We start from the raw sequence: 5,300 nt of genomic DNA on the forward strand, positions 1-5,300 counted from the left end.
GGGGTTTCACCATGTTGACCAGGATGGTCTCGATCTCTTGACCTCGTGATCCACCCGCCTCGGCCTCCCAAAGTACTGGGATTACAGGCGTGAGCCACCGCGCCTGGCCAGTATGTAGAATTCTTAACTAAATGAATGTCTGTGGGGAGCTTAGAACATTGCCCAGTATATAGTAACCTCTCAACTCTTACCTTATAAATTAATAGTATCTTATAATTTTGTCTAGATAAGTGTGAAGGTTAATGATAATGTGTTCTTTATGTTCATTTTCTTTCTTTTCCTTTTCTTTTTTCTTTTGCTTCCTTCTTTCATGTGGATTTTTTTCCCCACACTTGTAAATTATATATATTTAAGGGATACATCCTGATAATTTGATTTTATATATGTATATGTTGTATAATGATTAATACAATGAAATTAATTAACACATTAATCATCTCATATAGTTGCCAGGTTTTTGTGGAGAGGACATTTAAAATCTACTGTGTTAGCAAATCTCAAGTATACAAGAGTATTGTAAACTGTATTCACAGTGCTATACATCAGATCCCCACAATTTATCTTTTAAATGAAAGTTTGTACTCTTTGACCAGAGTATCCCCATTTTTACCACCTCTCAGCTATGGGAACCTATTGTTCTACATTTTGCTTCTATGAGTTCAACTTTTTAAGATTCCACAAATAACTGATATTATACAGTGTTTGTGTTTCTCTATCTTATTCATTTACCATAATGTCCACCTGGTTCATTCATCCTTGTTGTCAGAAATGGTAGGATTACCTTCTTCATTATGCTGAATAATATTCCACTATATATTTTGTATAATCAGCTATCAACATAGGGGTACAGATATCTCCTTAACATACTGATTTTATTTATTTATTTTTGAGATGGAGTCTCACTTTGTTACACAGGCTGGAGTGCAGTGGTGCCATCTTGGCTCATTATAACCTCTGCTTCCCTGGTTCCAAGCGATTTTGGTGCTTCAGCCTCCTGAGTAACTGGGATTACATGTGTGTGCCACTTCGCCTGGGTAATTTTTTTGTATTTTTAGTAGAGATGGGGTTTCCCCATGTTGGCCAGGCTGATCTCAAACTCCTGGCCTCAAGTGATCTGCCTGCCTTGGCCTCCCAAAGTGCTGGGATTACAGACGTGAGCCACTGAGCCCGCCAGATTGTATTTCTTTTAGGTATATACTTAGAAATGGGATTGAAGGTTCATATGGTACTTCTGTTTTTAATTTTTTGAGGAGCCTCCATCCTTTTTCCCATAATGGCTGGATCAATTTACATTTCCACCAACAGTGTATGCGGTTTCCTTTTCTCCACAGTCACCAACATTTGTGATCTCTTGTGTCTTTGATGATAGCCATTCTAACAGTATGAGGTGATATCTCATGATTTGATATCTCATTGTGGTACCTCTCTGTAAATGTGAGATGATGTCTCATTGAGGTTTGATGTGCATTTCCCTGATGATTAATTATGTTGAGCACCTTTTCTTAAACCTGTTTGCCACTTTTATGCCATCCTTGGAAAAATTTCTAATCAGGTCCTTTGCATATTTTTAAGTCAGATTGACTATTTTTGGCAATTGAGTTATGTGAGATTCTTATGTATTTTGGATATGAAACTCTGATTAGATAGAGTTTCTCCCAGTCCTTAGGCCGGACCTTAGGTTGCTTTTTCATGTTGTTCTTTGTTTCCTTTGCTGTGCAGACACTTTTAGTTTGATAGAGTCCCACTTGTTTTTGTTTTTTGATTTTGTTGATTGCGCTTTTTTGGTGTAAAATTGAAAAAATCAGTACCAAGTCTGATGTCAAAGAGCTTGTTCCTGTGTTTCTTCTAAAAATTATACAGATTCTGGTTTTACATTGAAATGTTAATTTTTTTTCAGTTCATTTTTGTATATAGCATAAATGTTCAGTTTCATCTTTTTGCTCATGAATATCCATCTTTTCCAGCATCATTTATTGAAGAGACTGTACTTTTCCCTTTGTGTATCTTGGTGCCCTTGTCAAAGATTACTAACTGTATACACATGGGTTTATTTTTGGTTTCCTTATTCTGTCCCATTGGTCTATGTGTCTTTTTAGGTCAGTGTAATACTCACGGTTAGTATAGCTTTGTAATAGTTTGGAATGAAGACATGTGATGCCTTCAGCTTTATTCTTCTTTCTTATGATTGTGTTGGCTATTTGTAGTCATTTGTGGTTTTATAGAACTTTGAACGCCAGATGCAGGGACTCACACCTGTAACCCCAGCACTTTGGAAGACTAAAGCAGGTGGATCACTTGAGGCCAGGAGCTCAAGACCAGCCTGGCCAACATGGTGAAACCCCATCTCTACTAAAAATATAAAAATTAGCCAGGTGTGTGGTGGTGCATACCTGTAATGCCAGCTACTGGGAGGCTGAGGCAAGAGAATTGCTTGAACCCAGGAGGCAGAGGTTGCAGTGAGCCACAATCATGCCAGTGCACTCCAGCCTGGGCAGCAGCAAGACTCTGTCTCAAAAACTATATTAAAAAAAAATTTTTAGAATTTATTTATATTTCTTTGAAAACTGACACTGGAATTTTAATAGGGATTACATTGTATCTGTAGATCACTTTGTGTAATGTGGACATTTTATTAATATTAATTTTTCCAGTCCATGAACAAGGAATATCTTTCCATTTATTTGTGTCTTTTTAAATTACATTCATCAGTGTCTCATAGATTTTACTGAGCAGATCTTTCACCTCCTTTGTTAAATAGAGTCATATGAATTTTATACTTTTTGATGCTATTATAAATTGGATTGTTAACTTTTTTTCTCAGATCATTTATTGTTAGTATATAGAAATGCAACTAATCTTTGCATGTTAATTTTGTGACCTCAACTTTACTGAATGGGTGTATTAGCTCTATCTCTTTTTGTGTGCTCTTGAGGGTTTTCTATATGTAAAATCACCTAGTTTGCAAGCAGAGAGAATTTTAATTCTTCATTGCTGATGTAAGTACCTTTTATTTCTTTTTCTTAATTGCTTTTCTTGCAGGGCAGGTAAGCCTCCAAATTGGGGCTTATCCTGGCAAGGTTCATGGCTTCACTCAGGAAGAATTGAAGCACAAGCTAGTGGTAGAAGAAAGCAGCTTTATTGAGCTGGCAGTGTTGCAGCTCTGTGACTGCTCCTGCGGAACAAGGCTCCCCTGTAGGCAGTGTGCTGAGAGGAGCAGTTCTGCAGCCGTGTACTTACATGCCCACTTTTCCTTACATGCAAACTAAGGGGCAGTGGCAGTGTTTTTTCCCTTCAATTATTTAGAAGAATTTGAGAAGGATTGACATTAATTCATCTTTAAATGTGTGATACATGTCACCCATGAAGTCATTTGGTCATGGACTTTTTCTCATTGGATTTTTTTTTATTACTGCTTCAATCTCCTTTCTTATTACTGGTCAGTTCAGTATTTCTGTTTCTTCATGATTTAATCTTGGTCAGTCACTGATTTCTAAGAATCTATTTCTTCTAAGTTATCTGATTTGTTATCCTGTAATTGTTCATAGCAGTCTCTTATTCTTTGTGTGGTATCAGTTGTAGTGACTCATCTTTTATTTATTTATTTATTTATTTATTTATTTATTTCTGATGGCCAGGCCAAAGTGCAGTGGCATGATCATGACTCACTGTGGCCTCAACCTCCTGGGTTCAGTGATTCTCCCATCTCCCAAGTAGCCAGGACTACAGGTGCATACCACCATGCTCAGCTAATTTTTGTAATTTTTGGAGAGAGGGGTTTTACCATGTTGCCCAGGCTGGTCTCCAACTTGTGGGCTCAAGTGATTTACCCACCATGGCCTCCCAAAGTGCTGGGATTATAAGCATGAGCAAGCGTACCCAGCCATTTGTAATTTTTTGAGTCCTCTCTTTGTTCCTCTGCTTAATCTGGCCAAAAGTTTCTCAATTTTGTTTTCTTTAAAAAACTCCATTCAGTTTCTTTGATCTTTTCTGTTGTCTTTCTAGTCTCTATTTAGTCTCTTTTTATTCTAATTCTTATTATTTCCATAATCATGCTAACATTGAGATTATTTTATTTTTCTTGTTCAAGATTCTTGAGGATTAAAGTTAGAGTGCTTATTCAACACTTTTTTTTTCCCTTACTGTATGACTTTATTATTATAAACTTCTCTATTAGAACTGTTTTTGTTGCATCCCAGAAGTTTTGGTTTCTTTTGTTGCCAATTTCATTTGTCTCAGGATACGCTTGATTTTTCTTTTGATTTCTTCTTTAACCCGTTGATTTTTCAGGAGTGTGTTGTTTAATAGTCACATATTTGTGAGTTTCCAGTTTTGTTCCTGCTATTGATTTTCAGTTTTATATCAGTGCAATCAGAAAAAATAATTGATAGAATTTTATTTTTTTTGAATTTGAAAATATGTACCGTTTTTTACTTTTGGTTTAACATGTGCTCTGTCCTGGAGAATGTTTCGTGTATTCTCAGAAGAATGTGTATTTTCATATTGTTGGATGGGATATTATATGTATATTTAGTCTGTAATGTTATAGGAGTGCACTGTTTTCTTTATTTTGTGCTTGAATGAGGTATCCGTTTTAAGGAGGGTACTAACATTGTCTTTTATTGTATTTCTTTATATTTCTCCTTCCAGTTCTGTTAATGTTTGCTTTTTATAATTAGGTATTCTAGTGTTGGGTGCATATATCTATTTAATTTTTCTATCCTCTGGGCAAATTAACCTCTCTATTATTATGTAATTAACTCCTTTGTCTCTTGTGACACGTTTTGTCTGACAGTCTGTTTTGTCTAATGAAAGTATGACTACCCCTGCCTGCGCTCTCTTTTGTTTTTTATCATATGTATGGAATATTCTTTCCAGTTCTTTCCCTTTTAGCCTGTGTTTGTCCTTAAATCAAAACTGAGTCTTTTTTAAGCAACCTATCACTCAGTTTTTCAAAATTCATTCAGCCACTCTGTCTGTTTTAAATCTGTCCCGCTATATCAGAATATCACAGGGTATTTTATAAGGAAATGGGTGATTTATAAGGGATACAAATTAATTTAGCTTATGATTCTGGAGGCAGGGAAGGCAGAGAGGATGACACTGGCATCAGGTAAAGACCTTTTTCTGCATAATAACAAGGCCAAAGGCATGACGGGGAGAGAGCTGTCTTCTGTAACAAACACACACTGTGATAACTAACCCACTGATGTGATAAGGACATTAATACATTCATGCAGGCAGAGATGTGATAAGGACATTAATACATTCATGCAGGCAGAGATGTGATAAGGACATTAATA

At 36.1% G+C, this 5,300-nt stretch overlaps 1 protein-coding gene across 1 annotated transcript in view; it reads left to right on the top strand.

The window, feature by feature from the left end:
* Positions 1-5,300, top strand: part of LOC108297369 (zinc finger protein 501-like) — a 32,722-nt gene that overhangs the window by 1,825 nt on the left and 25,597 nt on the right. The window lies entirely within an intron of this gene.

This window comes from Cebus imitator, unplaced genomic scaffold (genome assembly GCF_001604975.1).
Source record: "Cebus imitator isolate Cc_AM_T3 unplaced genomic scaffold, Cebus_imitator-1.0 Scaffold794, whole genome shotgun sequence".
Classification (NCBI taxonomy): Eukaryota; Metazoa; Chordata; class Mammalia; order Primates; family Cebidae; genus Cebus; species Cebus imitator.